This window comes from Hemicordylus capensis, chromosome 1 (genome assembly GCF_027244095.1).
Source record: "Hemicordylus capensis ecotype Gifberg chromosome 1, rHemCap1.1.pri, whole genome shotgun sequence".
In the NCBI taxonomy this organism is placed as follows: Eukaryota; Metazoa; Chordata; class Lepidosauria; order Squamata; family Cordylidae; genus Hemicordylus; species Hemicordylus capensis.
In genome coordinates, this window is record NC_069657.1 from 330,345,100 (window position 1) to 330,365,393 (window position 20,294).

General features: G+C 42.8%; 1 protein-coding gene and 1 long non-coding RNA gene across 5 annotated transcripts in view; one reads left to right on the top strand and one right to left on the bottom strand.

The window, feature by feature from the left end:
• The window catches only part of SOBP (sine oculis binding protein homolog), a 232,214-nt gene that overhangs the window by 84,178 nt on the left and 127,742 nt on the right, over nt 1–20,294 (top strand). The gene's annotated exons all lie outside the window — the stretch shown is intronic.
• Nucleotides 3,354–19,028, bottom strand: LOC128343011 (uncharacterized). The gene is made up of 3 exons (XR_008315313.1): nt 18,944–19,028; nt 5,153–5,254; nt 3,354–3,459 (listed from the first exon to the last, which is right to left on the bottom strand). It is a non-coding gene; the product is annotated as an uncharacterized LOC128343011 (long non-coding RNA).

Sequence of the window (20,294 nt, forward strand, 5' to 3'; positions counted from 1 at the left end):
GACAACCACAGTGCTCTGTGGTCACCAGGAGTTGACACTGACTCTAGGGCACACTTTACCTTTACTGTGTGAGTGGTTAGGGAGTATGGAAGAAAAGCTGGAGGAGAAGCATTTGTAATGCAAATGAGCATTCTGGCCAGTGTAGATTTTACAGTCACCTCACAGATCATATTGAAGAAATAACTGAATTGATCTTTATGTGTGAAAATGACTAAAAGAGTATCACACAAACCTTTAGTCAGTCTTGATGAATTTCAGGCAGCCAGAGCCTCATCTGCAAAGCAGATTCTGACTTTTCTACATCTGTGGTAGGGTGTAAACTGAAAAGAGGAATTTCCATTTAATGAGATGCCAGTCAGTTCCCACAATTCAACTTTGATATTGGCGATAGTAGGAATGTTGATATTTCCTTGAACACCCAGTTCTTATTTTGGAATTACGTGAAGATTCAGTTTCCTTTTTTCAAAAATGCAGTTTTCACAGATGTGGTGAAAATTTACAAATGCTTGCAAATGGGAAGGATTTGTAAGGCTTACAAATGGGAAAAGAAAGCTCCTTGTGTGAAAGTAATGTTTTAATTATTATTATTTTTAACAAATTTGGGCTGGAATATTTATGTTAGTGGGACTTATACTATGTAGTATGCAAATGTTTACCTTTGATGTACAAACACATTTAATATGTGCAAAGAAAGTGGCATCTTGAAAATTAATATGAGATGATGCATCCAATTACGTTGCATCGTATAATCTGTTTCTCTTTCAGTTGCATTTGAAAAATAACACATCACCTCTTAAACTGATAACAATATAGTGATGCTTAGCAGTCTGTCTTGAGGAATCCTTTTCTAACTGGAGTGCATTAGAGATGTGCACGGAACTGGCTGGCCTGGTTTGGTTTGAGTCTGGACCAGACTCGAACCTGACCCGGCCAGTTTGGTCCAGCATCCCCTCAAACTCTACCAGCTTGGTTCAGACTGGCGGTGGGGTGGGGGGTGGGTCGCAGACTTTTTAAAATGTCACTCCCTCCTCTGGGGGAATTGGTGGTGGTAGCGGCGGCGGTGTGTGTGTGTCTGTGGAGGTTCCCCCTCCCTCCACCAGCCTCAATGCAGCCCAAACTGGCCCGTTTGGCTGGCTCTTCGACCCGTTCGGGCCTTCCCCCTTGGCGCAGTGGCCATTTTGGAGGCCACTGTGCCTGCGCAATTGGCCTCTGAGAGGCCTGGCATGAAATTAACTGAGCAGACATGAAAAAACTTGTGAGCGTGTACACATGCACATGCCTTATAAGGTGCACGGTATATGATCAATAAGAATGTGCAATGTCACAAATTGTCCTTGCTTTCAACTTGCTCGCCATGTATGTTGTCCTGCTCCTGCATTGCCTTATGAAGCATCTGAGACTTACTGCAGGGGTTTTCAAACTTGAGTTGCCAGATGTTGTTGGACTACTCCCATCGCCCACAGCCATTGCCTTGCTACCTTCTACAGGAAAACTAATTACGTTGCATTCCTAGATTCAGCGTAAAGAGCTTGCTCTCACATCCTTCAGACCCTAGAGTGCCAGGGCAAGCCTCCCTGCCTGGGGTACCATGTGACTCCCTTCACCTACCAGAGCCGTGTCTGCCTTCTCATCCTCCTCTTCTAGTGCTCTGTGTGCCAGCTGAAGCTTTAAAAACAGAACTGGAAGGGACTAGAGATTATAGAAGATACTAGTGACTCTAGTATCTTCTACAGTCTATAAGACAGTTTTCTTTTAGCATTTTCTAAGTCTATAGTCCCTGACAGAAGAGAAGCAAGCCAATGATAGAATGGCATCTGATAACTTTTCTCCCTGAGCTTGGGACAAGTTCAGAATGTTGCTGCCATCCAGCTTTTACTGGAGTGCACCATAAAACCTCCTTTATGATGAGTCAGGATAAGTATGATGAAGGGTGCTAGAAGAAGGTTGTTGAACCTATCCTGCAGGCTAATGATGTAAAGAGCAAACAAAATGGGTCAACTCACAACAGAATTCCTCAAGCAATGCAGATGCTCCCTAAGGCAGTACAGGAGCAGGACAATGTGGGGCATCTTTTCTGGTTCCAAGCACTCCATCCTCTCCATTTTGATTTGGGCCAGAAAGACTATGGGAAAGTGTGGGTGCATAGAGGGAAAGCAAATAAATTGTATTACATTATATTTTATATATTTCTACAACAGTTGTAGGATATTCTGCATTATAGTGAAGTCTCACAACAGTGTAGTAGAACCAGTGTGGTACAGTGGTTGAACTAGGACCGGGAAGACCCAAGTTCAAATCCCTATTCAGCCATGAAACTCTCACTTTGGGCCAGTCAATTATCTCTCAGCCAATTTACTTCACAGGGTTTAAATGTACCGTACCTAATTTACCTCATAGGGTTTTTATGAACTAGACATTCCATAGGTAATAGAATAGGCATTGCACTTCCAATAGAATCCACTAACTGGATCCCCCTGCTGATGTCTGAGGACTGCCAAACTTTGGCTTTATTATCAAAACAGTCACACTCTGCATAAATTTTCCAGCACTTGCTTCCTATAGGCTTTTAATGGGGCAGGAAAGCCTTAATAACATTTGAACCACTGCTTGAAACTTTAGTAAACCATTATATGGCACTTGTCCTAGGCAAGCCTGACTAAGTACTTCAGTTATTTACACCAAAATTTGAAAGAAATTTCTGCTACGCAGTTCCAAAGATTGGAGAAAAAAGAACCAAAGTGTCAATTTTCTGCACTTTTTAACTTGCTGCGGCAATTTTGATTAGATCTCCTTGAAATTAGGCTCATTTTAGACCTCATCAAGTAAATAATACATTCCAAGTTTCAAGTTATTAGCTCAACAGTCATCATATTTTTAAGCAATAGAACCTTGAGGCTTATAATAGTGGATAATTTCCCTGGCAAGGGAAAACTGGCAAACATTAACAGACAGACAGGCAATCAGCAGGCATGGGCAGGATTAAGCCTCTCCTGCCCACCAATTCTCCCCTCTTGTCTGAGAGCCCAAAGGGGAGAGCAGTCTAAAAGAGCCAGGGCGGCATTTGCAGAAATCAAGCAGAGGGGGAAGGGTTGCCTAACCATTCCCACACACCGTTTCCCCCTGCAAATGTCCCCCATCCCACACAAGTGTTATGAGCAACCCAATGTTTGTTTCCTAAGGTATGTTCTGCAGGCAGATGGATGTGACAATTGAAAACTGGCCTTGATTGCCCATTGCATTGGTTGCTGCAGGGAGGCTCAACTAGTTGCTTCAAATTGATTAAGTCCATGTTAATAATGAAAATGGGTTAAAATAGCTCCTGCCCCTCCCCATGTGTTCTTGACTCCTTAGGCTCAGGCCTCTGGAAAACTTTATTATAGGGCTGGTGAATAATGCAGCTTCTCTGCCATTGGACCACACTTAACTGGGAGACCACACTTTGTAGGGTAAATCTGCTATCTGTAAAATAAGAGAACAATAAAGGCACATCAGATCATTTTCTAACTATCAAAGTTCCCTTAGTAGTGATCGGTTCTACACAAAATGCAGCATTTTGAGAACTGACTGGTGTTGCCAACATGGCCTTAGTGGAGGTAGCTGGCACAGAGTGCTCATCAGTGTGTGTATACTTAGTGGACAGTTTATTGTCCATCTGCTGCCATTTAATGCCATAAATTTGAATCAAACTCCCATTGTCTGCATGATTAGCAGGTACCCAGTCCAATTAGAAGGCATGTTTGCTTTTAATTATAACAGTTGTGTGGTGTTACATCAGTCATATTGCATTCTGGCATCAGTGGCTATATAGAGGTGAATATGCTAATTATGACTTCAAAATCTGATCATCTCTTTCAAGCAATGGGGCATGTGATTCAAACAAATTGATCAGAAGAATCCTACACATGATGGCGGCAAATTCATGTTCTTGAATGCGATTCTGCCCCATCATATTTGATGGAGGAAGTGGGTGTGTTGTAGATAATCATAGGGGGACTTTGGTGGGTAGTAGTAAAAACCTCACTTGTATACTGCACTTACCTCTACAGGCTGTTTTCCCCCAAACTCTTGTTCTCCCAGCAGGGCTCCAATATCATAAATTAGCCTGGCTGAGAGAAAAACAGCTGGGAGAATGGCAAGATGGCAGCAGGGGAAAGTGCACCATTGTGGCATAGCTAAGAAAATGCTTATCATTATCTTTCGTGTGTGGTTTTATTGAGATGTATAGGTGAAGCTGCTGAGTCAGGTTTCACAGGGAAGATAGTATGCTGCAGAAAAATTCGTATTCTGCAGAAAATATAGTATATAGAAAAGATAGTATGCTGCAGAAGAATTCATATCCTGCAGAAAAATCAAAGCATATAAAAAAACAGAAAGCCTACCCAGGCTTGGGCAGCCCTACCTGGGCAGGGCTGCTAATGTGAAACACCGGGATGGAGGCTGATCCCGGCTCTGCCTCCCCCGGCCGCCCAGATTTCTAACCTGGGTATTTACCTGGGTTAAAGGGCACCAGTGTGCTTTTTACCCCAGTCCTGGATCATGTTCCTCAGGCTGCAGGCAGCCTGAGGAATCGCAGAGCCGGACACCTAGACTTACTGGAGAATAACCCAATGTACCATGCTGCACTGGCGGTGTATTTGGGGGTTCCTGGAGTCCGGGAGTCATTTTTCCAGTCTCCAATGGCCCTCACTGCTCAGAGTAGTGTGGATTGAGTGGGCCACTTGGTGGCATGCCAAAGAGATCTTGATCATCTAGGGGGAAGGTATTTCACCCCTGCCTTTGCCCTCACCACCCACCTTCTCATGGTCATGTGTATGGCCTTAGTGATTCATTAGCTTAGTTCTCAAAGTGACTAAAACAGAAATATTGTATTAAATGTGTGTTTCTAAGGACACTTTGTCAGAGTATTTTAAAGAACTTTCCCAAGGCATCTTATTCAGTTAGAAAATTATTGATGGACTTCACTGTATGCTGCAAATCTTGGGAAAGACATTTCAGAATGGATGTGATCATTCTCTTCTCTGAAAAGAAGTATTCCACATGGACTCCAGGATTTCCCTTGATACATGCCAAATATATAAAATAAATTTATATAAAATGTAAATAAAATGTAAATAAATTAAATTAAAATAAAATAAATATTCTCCGTACCAACCTCAAAAAGAAGATGCGACACTCTGCAAGCATAGAGCTCCATATGTGCTTTGTAAATACAGGATTGCAGCAACTGTGAATGGTCTTGTTTTCTTTTTAATGCCTATAGAAAAACATTGTGATCTGACATCTTTGTTGGTTTACATATCAGTTCCTGTCTCAATTCCCAATGCTTAATTCAGCAAAGCCCTTTCTTTCCAATAACTCTTTATGCTTATTGAGATCAGTTAGACTGATGGTGTTACAACCTGATCCTATGCAATGTGTACTCAAGAAGTCCCACTGAATTCAATAGGACTTATTCCTGTGTAAGTATGAACCCAGGAATAAGTCCTATTGATTTTAGCCTTGGTATTGCAACTTCAGAAAGTTTTCTCTATGAAAAGTCCGCATCGTGAAACGCCCTGTTACATCTGTCCCTCCCAATTGGCTTATCTCCAGGAAACATCTTTCTGTCTGATGCTGTTGGATAGGGAGTTGGCTGGTCTGTCGCCTTTTAGTGGATTAAACCTTTCCAGCTCATGTTAATCATGTGTTTTTATTAGGTAGATTATGCAGAAGCTTTTGATCATGGGCTATAATTTAAAAAAAACCAAACCAATAATGCAATCTATATATTAGGTGAAACTCTCATAGTGTCCTATATTCAAATATTACAGTGATGGACTACTATATTATTAGGACTATAATAGCCATTGAACAAATTGCAATCCACTTAGAAGGCAGAGCTTGTTAACAATTTCATGACTACTGCTGGTTTTTCCTGATCCCAATGCTTATCCCATAACTTCCACTAACTTCATTAAGACTTATATCTTGCTATGCTGGCGTAGTGCAGTATCTGTGAGATGAGAAGGCTCTGGCTTATGTTGCTGCCTGAGGCCTGAACTCGACATCATCTCATAGCTTCAGCCCCCCATTCTAGAAAGTTAGGAGATTAGGGAAGCTATAGGGAAGCTAAGGGTCTTTTCCTTCACTTATAATCTTTTGTTTGTTTATGCAAAAGCATCATTGAAGGTTTCTTCTGAAGCATAGGACCCCCCCCCCCCAACAAGGGAAGCTTAATCCAAATTCAGATAGTGGTATAAGAGTATCCAGTTCAGAGAATACACTTATATTCACATTGGCATGTGTATCCAGTTACTGAGAATGAATTTCACTACATCAACTGTGAATGGGATCTGGTAAAACGATGGGAATCATAAAGGAGTACTGATAGCTGTAACTTACATTTTAAGAGACAGAAAGTTAAGTAGGAAGGTATTATAAGTAGAAGACCATTCCTTTTGTTGTCAGCACAACTTTATCTCAAGGTGAAATACATTGTGAAGTTGGTGCAGTTGTATATTGTACTATCATCAAATGCTTTCTTGCTACTGCACAGTAGAAACGTTTGTGTGTATGTGTGCGTGCATATGTGCATGCGTGCTATTGCCAGACAGTTTACCTGGGTACTAGCTTCTCAAATGAAATTACAAGATCAAGGGATGCAAATCTCATGAAAACTCTACAGGATGATGTAAATGCCTTAAGCCCTCTAGGATCTCACAAGAGGGGCCTCCATGTCTTGTGGTTCCTTGTGTGATGGCTGTCGAGATAAAAGACTTTCATAGAGCTAACAAAGGATGGAAATTTTAAAGAGTTTCAGATACAGCAAGGGTTAACAAAGTAAGATTTAAACAAAAAAAGATAAAGAGAAACATTGAATCACACTGGAGGCTATTTAGGAACACCATATTAGAGGCACAGATGGTTCACATACCTCTGAACAAATAAAAAGTAAAAAAGGGAGAGTAAATATGCCATGGTTAAGCTGAGAAATTCATAAGCTTAAAGGGACATTGTCAACTTAAATCACACCTCTTGAGGAAAATTTGTTACCTATTACTTTGACAAATAACACCTATGACTGCAGAAGCTAAAAGAAAATTGATTTTAAAAAATGTGTTCTGTTTACTTCTTCCTTACTTTGGCCCACATCCAAAATACACTGGAGTCAGTAAGAATCTTCCATCAAGAGTATTAGATCCCTTGCATATTTGGAAGTGTGTATGTGTGTGGCATTGTTTACCTTCTAGCTAATTTTTCATGGTTTGCTTTGAAGCCAATTGATTTCAGAATATAGAAAAGGAAAAGGAAAACATTCAAAATGGTCTGATAGTAAAATTGCAATAGTTTGTCAAGGGTTAATAAAATAATAATACAAGAAATACCAAATCGACTGTTCCTTGTTAAAGCAAAACATTAAGTTCTGCCCCATTCCAACGCATCTACTAAAAAACAAAAAGGCGGTTTCCAGATTAGTCAAGTCAAATTTTATTTACGGTCCTAGACCAAACAATCCATGCATGCAAATAGCAGAACAATTTATAGAAAACTCTATAGGTTCTCATTATACATCTTAAAAGCAATATAACAAAATTTGGCTACGGAGTTAAAATTTAAAACATTTTCATCAGAGAGTAAGAATTTAACAAGTTGTTCAGCAGATCGATCTGTCTGTTTACAGACCAGAGGTAAAATTAAGTGCTCCCTCGATTGCCTATGTATTTTACAGGATAATAGAATATGCTCAATAGAGTCTAGGGGTGTGTCCGAACCGATCCGGCGGCCATTCTAAAGAATGGCCGAACTGCCGGACCGGTTCGGCCCTGGCTGGTCCGGGTCCGGGTGGGGGGTATGTCTTTAAGGGCGGGAGGGCTTGCTTATCCCTCCCGCCTCTTTGCCCCCTCCAGCGCCCGTATTTAACAGAATAACGGGGCGCTGGAAACCAGCCGCCCCCCCCCCGCCGCGAGCAGATCTAGCCCAAAAACTACCGATACCACTGCCGCCGCCGTCGCCCGCCAGCCCTCCCTCCCTCCCAGCCGCCCGCCCGCCTGCCTGAGTCCTGACCCGATGCTTTGTAAATAACGAGAGGAGGCCCGGTCTACCCGGCCCTTTCCCGGCGGGTAGACCGGGCCTCTGGCGATCGGCGTCCTTTGCGGAGCGCGCACGCGCGCGCACGCAAAGCTTCAGTATGCTGCAGGACTTCCTAGCAAGAGGAGCTACCGAACAGAGCTCCTCTCGCTAGGAAGTCCTGCAGCATACTGAAGCTTTGCGCGCATGCGCGCTCCGCAAAGGACGCCGATCGCCGGAGGCCCGGTCTACCTGCCGGGAAAGGGCCGGGTAGACCGGGCCTCCGATCGCTGGAGGCCCAGTCTACCCGTCCTTTTCCTGGCGGGTAGACTGGGCCTCCGGCGATCGGTATCCTCTGAGGCGCACGCATGCGCGCGCACGCAAAGCTTCAGTATGCTGCAGGACTTCCTAGCGAGAGGAGCTCTGTTCGGTAGCTCCTCTCGTTATTTACAAAGCATCGGGTCAGGACTCGGGCAGGCGGGCGGGCGGCTGGGAGGGAGGGAGGGCTGGCGGGCGACGGCGGCGGCAGTGGTATCGGTAGTTTTTGGGCTAGATCTGCTCGCGGTGGGGGGGCGGCGGGGGGGCGGCTGGTTTCCAGCGCCCCGTTATTCTGTTAAATACGGGCGCTGGAGGGGGCAAAGAGGCGGGAGGGGTAAGCAAGCCCTCCCCGCCCTAAAAGGAAGGCCCCCCTTCGGTGCCGGTCCGGACTGCTCCGGACCGTGCACATGTCTAATAGATTCTATTTCCCCACTGCCGCATCTGCAGTAGCGTTCTTCCAGGGGAACACCATTGTATCTCCCTGCTAATAATGCAGAGGGAAAAGAATTTGTTCTTGCCCTTGTAAATGCCCACCGGAATTTGCTGAGTGTAATATGGGACAAATAATTTGCTGGTGAAAGATCCCATCTAGTTCTTACTCCTTTATAAAAATCTGTCAAAGAGGCCCAGTTATTTTGCAATTCAATATCTGTCAAACGCTGTTTTACTATTCTTTTAGCATTTGACAAGTCTAACTCCAGCAGTTGTTCAGGGTCTATTCCTAGAACAGCAAGCTTTTTACTAACTACAGTGCACCACTGCGGTTGTGGGTTTAACAATAGAAACTGAGGAATTAGGCCCACCAGGCGTAGGTGGACTCTCAACCAAAAGTAAATGATTAATAGCCAGGCACGAGATTCTATCTTTATGAGGCCGGCCTCCAAGGTTTCCAGATTACACACTGCCACGTGTCCCATAAGTGCCCCTCCATATTGCCAGTGTTTTGACATTGCGCTCGCTGCACTGTCAGCAGGGTGCCGTCCATATTTGCAATGTGTTGTTTCAAATTTTAATGATGCGTTATGTCCCTATAATGTGGTAATAGTGTTGCAGGAAAGTAGCTGTAGTTTTCCATGGTATGGAGGTTTGCAATGGAGATTATGCATTGCAGCACGTTGCAGTATGGACAGTTCTTTACCCCGGCTGTCCGTGCTTGCTTCCTCCGCCCCCTTGCCACGGGGAGAGAAGCAGGCAGGGAAAAAGCTTGGCTTTCCCCTCTTTTCCTCCCCATAAATCCCAAACCCCACACTTCCCTCCCTCCTACGCTTGCTTCCAATATAACTTGAGCTTGTCAACACAGAGGGGGAGGGGAGTCGGGGTGGTGCAGATCAGAGCGATTTTGTTATCCTCTCCATATATAATTCTCTAAGGTATACCCATGGCTAATCCTGTGTGTGGCAGCTCTCGTGAAAGTTCGCGAGCAGAAGCATCATGATGACTGAGTAGTGGGGATTCCATATGCAGATAGGGAGGAGGAGCCTGTGGCACCGTGGTGACTGGGCAGTGGGGATTCCATATGCAGATAGGGAGGAGGAGCCTGTGATGATTAAGGACACTTGGAATGCAATTGTTACTGGTCGGAAGATGTTCTTGATTGTAGATGAATTTCTCTCTCTCTCTCTCTCTCTCTGGATAGTGGGGAGGGGTCTGCGGTGTCATGAGGGAGGAAAGAGCTCCTTCAGGAGAAGGAGGCTGCCGTGGTATGAATTAGATGAGGAAACAAGATGAACAAGTTCTGTTAACTCAGGAAGAGAGAGAGAGAGTGAGAAAAGAAAAGAAGGGAGGGGAAGAAAGAGGGGAAGAGCAAGTGGAGGAGAGGGAAAGAGAAAAAGAAGGGAGGGGAAGAGAAAAAGAAGGGAGGGTGAGGGACGGGCCCAAGCCTGTCAGTGGCCTGAGGGGAATGAGCAGCCGTGGTGGCGCCTATTGGCAGCAAGGAAAGGCCCAGTCAACCACTGCTGCTCTTTCGAGCTGCTGAGGCCATTGGCAGAGGCAGGCAGGCAAGGGATGGGCCTGTGCCTGTCAGCAGCCTGAGGGGAATGAGCGGCCATAGGAACTTAGGAAACTGCCATATACTGAGTCAGACCATTGGTGTATCTAGCTCAGTATTGTCTGCCCAGACTGGCAGCGGCTTCTCCAAGGTTGCAGACAGGAATCTCTCTCAGCCCTCTCCATCCCCTGAGGGGAATATCTTACAGTGCTCACATGTGGTCTTACATTCAAATGCAACCAGGGCTGCTTAGCTGAGGGCTAGCAAGTCATGCCTGCTAGCACAAGACCAGCTCTCCTCTCCATGGTGTTGTCGGCAGTGAGGAAGGGCCCAGTGAAACTCTACTGCTCCTGTGTGGAAGAGCAGGAGCAGGGCTTAGGTGAGGGTGGGGAGGTCTCTGGAGATAGGGGGCTTCAGCTTGGTCAGTGGGCACCAGCAATGCTGCAGCCACGACCAAAAGGGGTGAGAGGAATGGAGTAAAGGGATGGAGGAGTGACCTGGAAGGGTCAGGGGGATGGAAGCAATGGGATGAAGGAGGAGGAGTAGGAGTACGGCTCCGGTGAGGGTGGAGAGATCTCAGGTGAGGGGGGCTGTGGCAGCGGGTGAGGGGAACAATCAAGTATTAGCATGCAGATGCTCTGCACAGGTTAAGCTAGTTATTATTTTTCCACCAGGGTTCTTTTGTGCAGTCCAGTTTTAATTTGCTACTTTGGCCAGAGACTCATACTAGTGCAGCTGAGCAGATTTCTGAATCCAACCCTTTCTCATACAATTTCACTGAAGAGGAAGCCCATTGAACTAAACTAAAGCTATCCCCTGCTAACTGGGCAAAGAGGCACCTTTTAATGTGGTGATTCTCTTTGTTTATCAGGGGGAGAGTAACTGACCCTATCCACCCCCAGCACAGTACTTCCAGTGACTGTTGCTGTTGTGTGTCTTATGTTTCTTTTTAGAATGTGATCCCTTTGGGGACAGGGAGCCATCTTATTTGTTTGTTATTTCTCTTTGTAAACCGCCCTGAGCCATTTTTGGAAGGGCGGTATAGAAATTGAATTAATAATAATAATAATAATAATAATAATAATAATAATAATAATTATTATTATTATTATTATTATTATTATTAAATCATTTACTTCTGTGCAATCCCACTTGCTTACCACAAGGCAAAGGGCAGGGAGAGAGAACAGTCACTTACTTAAAAGGAAGCCCATTGAACTGAATCATGATTCATTTACTTCTGTTCTGTGCAATCCCACAGCCCTCACTGGAGGAGTGCTCACCTTCCCTCCGACTCCTCCCTCCTATTATCTATCTATCTATCTATCTATCTATCTATCTATCTATCTATTTATTTCTGGGGGGGGGAGAAGCATTTGAAAACCCACCTCTTCACCCAAGCTTTCTCAGCTTTCTAAGTTTTAGGTATTAATCTGTTTTTGGCTTTTAAATTGTTTAAATTGTTTGAAGTTTTGTGTATGTTTTAATTTGTTTTATGTTACTGTTAAGCACCCAGATATGAGACTTTGGGGTGGTGTACAAATTAGATAGATAGATAGATAGATAGATAGATAGATAGATAGATTAGATAGTTTGTTTGGAGCCGCACCAATTCCTGTCTTTCCCCCTTCCTGGCTCACCACAGGATTCCCTTTCACTCCCCTACCCTACAACCAGTTCCCTTGTTTTGTCACTCCAAAGGATCTCCTCACGTACCCCACTCCCCCTCTTTAACAACAACAAAAAATCCCTGGTTATTGCTTGTGCAAAACTGGAATAATGCAAGAAACACTTTTAAAATCAGGGGCACAATCCTGATTGGGATTATGGCATTTGGGGAGGTTAAATATTACCCATTGCACTGTTTTCCTCCTGCAGAAAAAGCTTGAGGTAAAAGCAATAACTTCTCCTCTCTATGGCTTAAAAAAAAAATGAAAGAAGAGGTGTTGCTATCTTTAAGCAGGCCTCTTAAGCACACAATTGAGAGAATGTGTAGTTTGACCCTTAATGGTCTTGGCCTCATAATGCTTTTTCAGCCTTGTGTTAGTGTCAGGAGTTTTCCTCTGAGTTTAGTGACAACTGGTAACCTCCAGACCTGACTACTGTAATGCACTCTACGTGGGGCTGCCTTTGTATGTAGTCAGGAAAGTACAGTTGGTACAGAATGCGGCAGCCAGGCTGGTCTCTGGGACACCCGAAGGGACTATATAACACCAATTCTGAAAGAACTGCACTGGCTACCGAGTGAAATAGAAAGTGCTGATTATTACCTATAAAGCACTGAATGGCTTAGATTTAGGGTACTTAAGAGACCGCCTTCTTTGTTATGAACCCTGCCGCCTATTAAGATCATCTGTGGAGGTCTGGTTACAATTGCTGCCGGTTCGTTTGGTGGCAACTCAGGGCTGGGCCTTCTCTGTCGATTGCACTGCCTGTCAAAATAAGAACATTTCCATCTCTGATTGCTTTTAGGAGGACTTTCAAGACACACCTGTTTTCTGAGGCTTTTAACTGAAATTAATCTTTAAAACTGTTTACCGGTAATTGGTTTTATCCCATGAAATTGTTTTAACTTTTTTATTTATTCTGTGAAATTGTCTTAATTGTTTTTACTCTGTTTTAGATTTGTTGTGTTTTAAATTGTGTGCACTACCTAGAGATGCACATGTCAGGCAGTATATAAATATGATAGATAGATAGATAGATAGATAGATAGATAGATAGATAGATAGATAGATAGATAAAAACTGCGTTGGACCTGTCTAACTTTGCTCCACTTGCATTGTACAAGATGTTGCTGTAGCTGTGTGGCAGATGGTTCTGTACTTGAGAGCACAGCACGATGGGCAACTTTCATTGTTATTGTTTTAAGTAATAGAGTTTAGGCATGTTTTGGTTTTGTTCCTTTTTATTTCTTTCAACACTGGCACTTTCAAGTGAATTTGGAGGAAATTCAGTACTAAGGCTTCAGTATTGGTATATTCAGCATGAAGGACTTCTGTAAAACAAATACAATGACAGTGGAAGTATTCATTCCAGTGGATGCAATTTTAAAACCCATGACTTTTGCTGCTCTTGTGTAAACTAGTTGTTACTCTTGTTTGGGTTATATCTAGCCATTGCTTCATATACTTTAGATGGGATATAAAGCCGCTAGAGACCTCAGACAATATCAGTGGCTCGATGTACACAGAGCACTTTCATTCTACATGGTGCACGCAAAGGACTTCAGGTCCTCCACATACCTCTTCATAGCCTACAAAGGCTCTGCCAAGGGCTCCTATGTATCTAGACAACGATTGTCAAGGTGGCTGGTCGAGCTGATCCTGCTCACCTATAGACTCCAGAACAAAACCCCACTGGAAGCCATCAAGGCCCATTTCACTCGGATCTACACTTCCTCAGCTGCACACCTCTCCGGAGTGACCTTCATGGATATCTACAAGGCATCTACCTGGTCCTCGGAACTTCCCTTCACTACCCCATAGATGTGCGCTCTGCTGCTGAAGCTTGCTTCAGAAGGAGTGTTTTTAAAAGGATGTTGCAATAACCACTACTGAACCCTCCTCCATTAGGCCCATTCCACTCGGGCCTATGCTTCCTCGGCTGCACACCTCTCCGGAGTGACCTTTATGTGTTAGTGGCTCATTAGAACTCTACACATTAATGATGCAAATTAAAGTGTTGATTATATGTTGCTGTTTTTCTGCCTAATACATTTGTTAATGTCACTGGTAAAAATATATTGAAAGATTTCATATTTAAAGCAACATCTGCAAGTGAATTCAGTTGTCAGATGCATTCCAGTTTTGAAAGAGCGATCCTTTTGAATCAGCTTTAATTTATTGTTCTGACTCAGTTCATCATAATCAATCAATCATGAAAAGCCTTCTCATTATGTTTGTTACTTCAAAAAGGTTACAAGGCATATTTTTAAAAGTTTATGAACTGAAGTGTTTCCCCCCAAAAAGCCTGTGAATATAAGAGCAATTACAAATTTTAAATGTTTTAAAACATTTTATATTTTATTTCTGAGTGTCATTTGCACATATTCTTGATTGATGCAGCCTTAGAACAGGATAAACAAAACCTGACTGAGTCCTCCTTGCATATAAACTGGTGTAGTTTAATCCTATCCATACTTTAGTGGGACTAGTTAGTTCCTTCCAAGTAATTGTGCAGAGAACTGTATCCCTAAAAGTACAGGAGCTTGGTGACATTTGACAACTTTGCATTTGGCAAGTACTCATAGTAATGCTGTATCTAATCTGCAAAGGGGCTCAGAGCCCTCCAGAATGGTTCATTTGAAGTCTTTTGAGTCTTTCCACAGAGACCACACATGCATACAGAAAAGTCCTATACCTAATAGAGGTAGGAAAGGAGCAAAGATAGTCCAGTTTAAGAAAGATGTGAATGCTGAACTGCTCTGTTCATGTCTGTGCAGAAATCAGTTCCATTGTGTGCAATAGGCATTACTTGCAAGTACGTATGCATAGAATTGCAGCCATGATGTATTGAGGAAGGAGGGAATCCTAGAAGAAATTGATAAAAATGAGTGTCTCTTGTAGAAGTGGCATCAGTTGTCAGCTAAGTTGGTTCCTAGCCAAGGGTCCAAAGTCGACCTCTGAAACCCAAGCCCCAAATGGAGAATGCCAGGAAGAGGAGGAGATCTCTTGTGCTACCCAGTGCTGCCTTCTTTTATCCACTTGCTTAGCAAAGGGACTTGTTTCTAGGGATGGTAGAAATATCATGATGTAATGATGCAAAGGCCCCTTGGAAGGGATCCCATTTGCAGAGTGAGAGGGATGGAGAAGCTGCCACTGAGAGACTCGGTGGCAGCTTCTCCCACCCTTCATCTCAGTAATTGGGGTGGAACACAGTAAGGAGGAGGAAGAGATGCTGCGGCTGGCCTACCATCACTGCAGGGGGAGAGTTGGAGGAACCATCTACCACCACCAGTCACCCATCACTGATGAATCTCCCTTTCTCCCTCCCTCCCCATTCAGGAAAAGTTTGAAGAGATGTTCTGGGGCAAATAGAGTGGAAATGCCAAGGAAGGCACAGTGCAGGGCTCTGATTATGTCACTGGTTACTTGGACAAGAAATATAAATAATGTGCTCTAGCTTATATTGTGCAGGACTAAATAGCGAACTAGCCTGAGCTTGATTTGAACAGCAGTGCAAATGCTGGCCACTGTATCTCAATAGATATTTGCTGTGAATGCATACCTTTTAGCTGTACCCGAAGTTCAAATAAACAGATGCATAATATGACAGAACCATTTCTTTTGCCCACAATTTATGAAGCTTATGCAAAATCCAATTTACTGGAAGTTGAGAGAGCTGTACAGACACAGCTGTAAACATTTTGATGTTTGATAATCGATGCCTCAGCAGGAGGACCTACCAAGCTCAGCTGTATGGATTCCCTCTGCTCTCTTGAAGGCACTACACCCTACGTGCCGGTTTCCAAGCTACATTTAACACAATTGCCATCATCACTTAGGAAGCAGTTACCACAGAAACCCAGCAGAGACCAATTAGTCACATGATTAAATTATTTAAAATAACCCAGGGCATCTGCTGCTTTGTTCAGCTCACTTCTTATCCCTGTGCATAGCACTCACATGCCACAACGGAATGGCAGTTGGTGGCAGGTGTCATGCACTTTCAAATACCAATAAATAAATATTTATTTTATAGTTATGATCTATCCTACCTGCAGTGCTCAGTAACAAAAGCCTGATTAAAAGCAATAAATACGCAGACCATGCTATGAGGCATAGTGTAGAAAGTCATGTGCATGCTCCAGATCACATGTTTGTTTAAAATGAGTAAGTCCTACAACTTTACTTCCTTGCATTGCACACTAGATATATCTCTTTTGTTTTTATTCCATTTCACTGATGTCTGATGTCTGTGCTGGGCTCTCTCCCTTTTCTCACAAGCTATGTGTAGTATCAGATATATGAAACATCAGATTTAACAACAGTGGGATTTGTTAGGTTAAGGGATAAGAGGATTTAGAAACATGTTGAATTGCACAGTCAAGGTTTTTGGAGGTCTTTAATGACAGCTTTAACAATACTTGCCTTAGGGAGCTCTATAAAATGTATTAGTACTTGACCAAATAATTCTGAAGTACTATGAAAAGGAAACTGTATGTTGTGTCTGCATTTTCCAGATAATAGTCTTATGGCAATTGGGCCTGCTTATATTGTAAGTGCTGTTGCAGAGTTGTTAAAAATGGTTAATAATGTAAGTTCTTCTGAAAGGCAGCAATGTACAGTCTTAGTGTTGATCAGTCATTCATTCAGGTCATTGTCTTTAATTCCTTTATTGTCCTATTAATAATAAATACTAAATATCCATGTTCTATCGTTTCTTTTTATTCTGCTGCTGTATTTTTGAGGAAGGCACACAACATCACATTTTTTCTGTGATCTCATAAAATAAGTGGGAGGGTGCTATATTCATATTGCCTTTCTATGGGTGACTGGAATAAGATGCAGCATCACAATGGGGAAAAACAAATCCATAAAATAAATCAAGCAATAATGGGGGGGGGAATACAGTAACACACACACACACACACACACACACACACACACACACACACACACACCCCTAACCAATAAATACAGTTGAAATCCCTCTCAAAAAGATGAGATTGAGTAGAGTTTGCAAGGGATGTTTAAGTTCTATATTTACAGAAAGGGTAAAGGACCCTCCCCCTTCTGTTGGTTGTACTCCTAAAAATAACAATTTTACCCATATATTTGTCAGACTGTAGACTAGGATTTGACTCACATAAACTGTGGCATGTAGAGTTTTTGTTGCTTTAAAGACACTGGCCAGCATCCCGACTAACGTGTCTGCATGCTTCTAACAAAAGCACATGTGCCGCTCCAGCCTCCCTACTTCCAAAGCTCAGGCTCTGTTGCACAAAAGTGCAGCAATTTTCACCACTTCCCCCTTGCTCCAGAAGAGCTCCTTTGACCTACAGAAAGACATCCCTGAAGGCTACGTTACCCTCAGGGACACATGTCTGCTTTCAGAGAACACCTCCAGATCAAGGGCAGAGTGGCGAGATCACCCACATGTCTGATGCGGGAAGACTGGTGCTGCATGCTTGCTTTGTTTATATATATATATATATATATATATATATATATATATATATATATATATAGGCACACTATTAGGATGTCAGCCCTTGCTCCTGTTGTTTTAACAGAAATGTATCATACAGAGGTGAAGGAGGGGGAACTTTACCTGGCACTGGAATAAATTGTGTGTTTTTGTGGAGTGGGGGTGGGATTTATCCTGCAACAGTACTGCTTTTCTTAAACTTCAGGTAAAGTCTGAGGTGTAGGGCACATTTTTTAAAAAAAGATGGTGGCTATAGTGGTGGTTGCTCAAAAGGCAGCTACATGAGGCTATGATTACAACTGCCCTGCTGCACAAGACATCTGATAACACTTAGGTTTCAGCAACGTACATGCAAATAAGATAAATTCAATTGTCTCCTTCATAATGCAGCCTCCCCTCTGCCCCTGACTGCCACTGTCCTAATTATGGCCTGAATAGAGGAGCATGTATCTGGTATAAAACGAAGTGCTACCTGTATTAGAGGACGTAGGATATAACAAAGCCCAGAATTAACTGAGTACTTTAGAAGAGGCTAGTTAAGAGAGGATTGGCTTTCTATTTCTAAGCTTGGCAATAGAAGGTAATGCACCTTTCCAGTACTGTTTCCTTGTAAAGAGGGTTGACAGAATAGCATGAATAAAGTACAGATCCCCTGGTGTATTAATTCATGCTTAACAGAGCAAGCAGCAACAACACGTAATCTACAATGCACTCTTATGAGAGGGGAGAAATAATTGTCTGAGAGTTAAATGTATTTAAAACATGTTACAGAATTTTTGAGATATTGCCTGAAGGGGAGTGGGGAGCCCATAGCAGAAAATGCCAGCACATTAATTTATACTGTTAAAATATCAGGCATTAAAATATTTGGTAGTCTTGGCCAGCTCACATAGCTTTTGGAAAAGACACAAACACCTGGCAGTGCTGGTGTACAGATGCCCCTCTATGAGGCTGCTTCTGATTATATAACAAAGTCCCTGCCCATCATGAGCTTTCATGGTGTTTAAAAATCCAGCAGGGATTGAAGCAAAGCTTCTACCAGATGTGTTATAGCTAATATGACTTTACACTTGATGCTTCTTTGATGGAAACTAATAATAAGAGAAAGAGCAACTCTACCAAAAGAATTACCATGACAGGTAGACATAAGGATATGATCTGCAGGATGTCTATTCAGTTAAAAAATGAAAAGGATTTCTAGGGTATTTTGTGATATATATTTTTAACTAATAAATATAGTAAATACTACCAAGCTATTTAATTAGATGTTACCCTAGGGGGAAAATCAGCTTTAATAAGGACTATTAATAGAAATATTATTCAGTTAGTTATCTCCCAAGTACTACTTTAAGACCTTCAAATTTACTACGTAAAAACAGGTAATACCTTGTAAAAACATTCTTAAAAATATTGTTAAAAGCATGTTAAATACAAACCTACATTTCAGCGTCAAATGCCAGCCTCAGTGTTGTTCCTCTCTCTTCTGTGGATCACCTGCTGTTTTCATCTGCTTCTACGTAGTAAATTTGAAGGTCTTAAAGGAGTAATTGGAGTCACCTTAAATATGTGTATTGCATCGCCAGCTTATCAATGTATAATTAGTTATCTGCTGAATGCAACGTTAGGTGACATTTACTGAGCAAAATTCTGAAATTTTAAGCCACGATCTGATTTGTTGATGTCTGATTTCCACTGTGCCAGGAGCTTTAGTGGGAGTTATAAATGACTGATATATTTGAGGAAAAATGCAGTTTTGATACCTTGAAGAAACAGGCTTTAAAAGTCAATACATATATACATTTGAACAGTGAAGAATCTAACCCTATGTCTAGTGTAAAGAAAAGAAAAATAAGGGGCAGGGCAGGTTAAAATAAGTTAGAAAAGGGAGAGAGAAATATTGATCTTTCTTAAAACTACTTGCAGGAATGCTGATAAGCATTAGGAAAAGATTCTTCTTAAATATGACCCCTAGGGTAATGAAACAAGTAGCCCATGGAAATAATGGCACATCTTTGCTTGCAGGCTTTGAATGCAAGGCTGGGTAGACACATCAAGCATACTTTATTTATAGCATGTTCTCTCTTAATGCAGGGGTTTGGAATAGAGTTCAGTTGTTATGGGATCCCTCTCTAGTTTGAACACCCTATTTATTGTATGGCCTCCTAATTCTGGGTGCCATCTTTGTCCTCTTTGCAGTTTATTAAACAGCTAATACTGCATTCCCTGTTACTCAGAACTGTGATGTGCTCTCTCAGCAACCTCATTTCAGGAACACTTCAAGTGTGTGCTGGTGTGGCAGCTGGGCGATACGAGGAATCTGGCTAGAGCAGTTTTTGCAACCGCAGCAGCTGGAAAGGCCTTTCCTTCTCACTAGCACTTCGCTCTGTGTGTGTGTGTGCTTCTGTTGCTTGGAAACAGCGGGTTGTCTGTCTCTGATGGGCAGAGACTGAGCTTAATGGTCTAGGCCCAGAGCGCCATGAAGTGCTAAGTAACAGGCCTGAGATCTGAGCAGCAGTGGGAGGTCTTGTGGTAGCAAGCATGAATTGTGCCCTTGGCATTTGAGGGAGACATGTGTGAGCACTGTAAGATATTCCCCTTAGGTGATGGGGCTGCTCTGGGAAGAGCACCTGCATGCTTGCATGCAGAAGGTTCCACGTTTCCTCCCTGGTATCTCCAAGATAGGGCTGAGAGAGAGACTCCTGCCTGTGACCTTGGAGAAGTCGCTGACGGTCTGTGAAGACAATACTGAGCTAGATAGACCAATGGTCTGACTTGGTATAAGGCAGCTTCC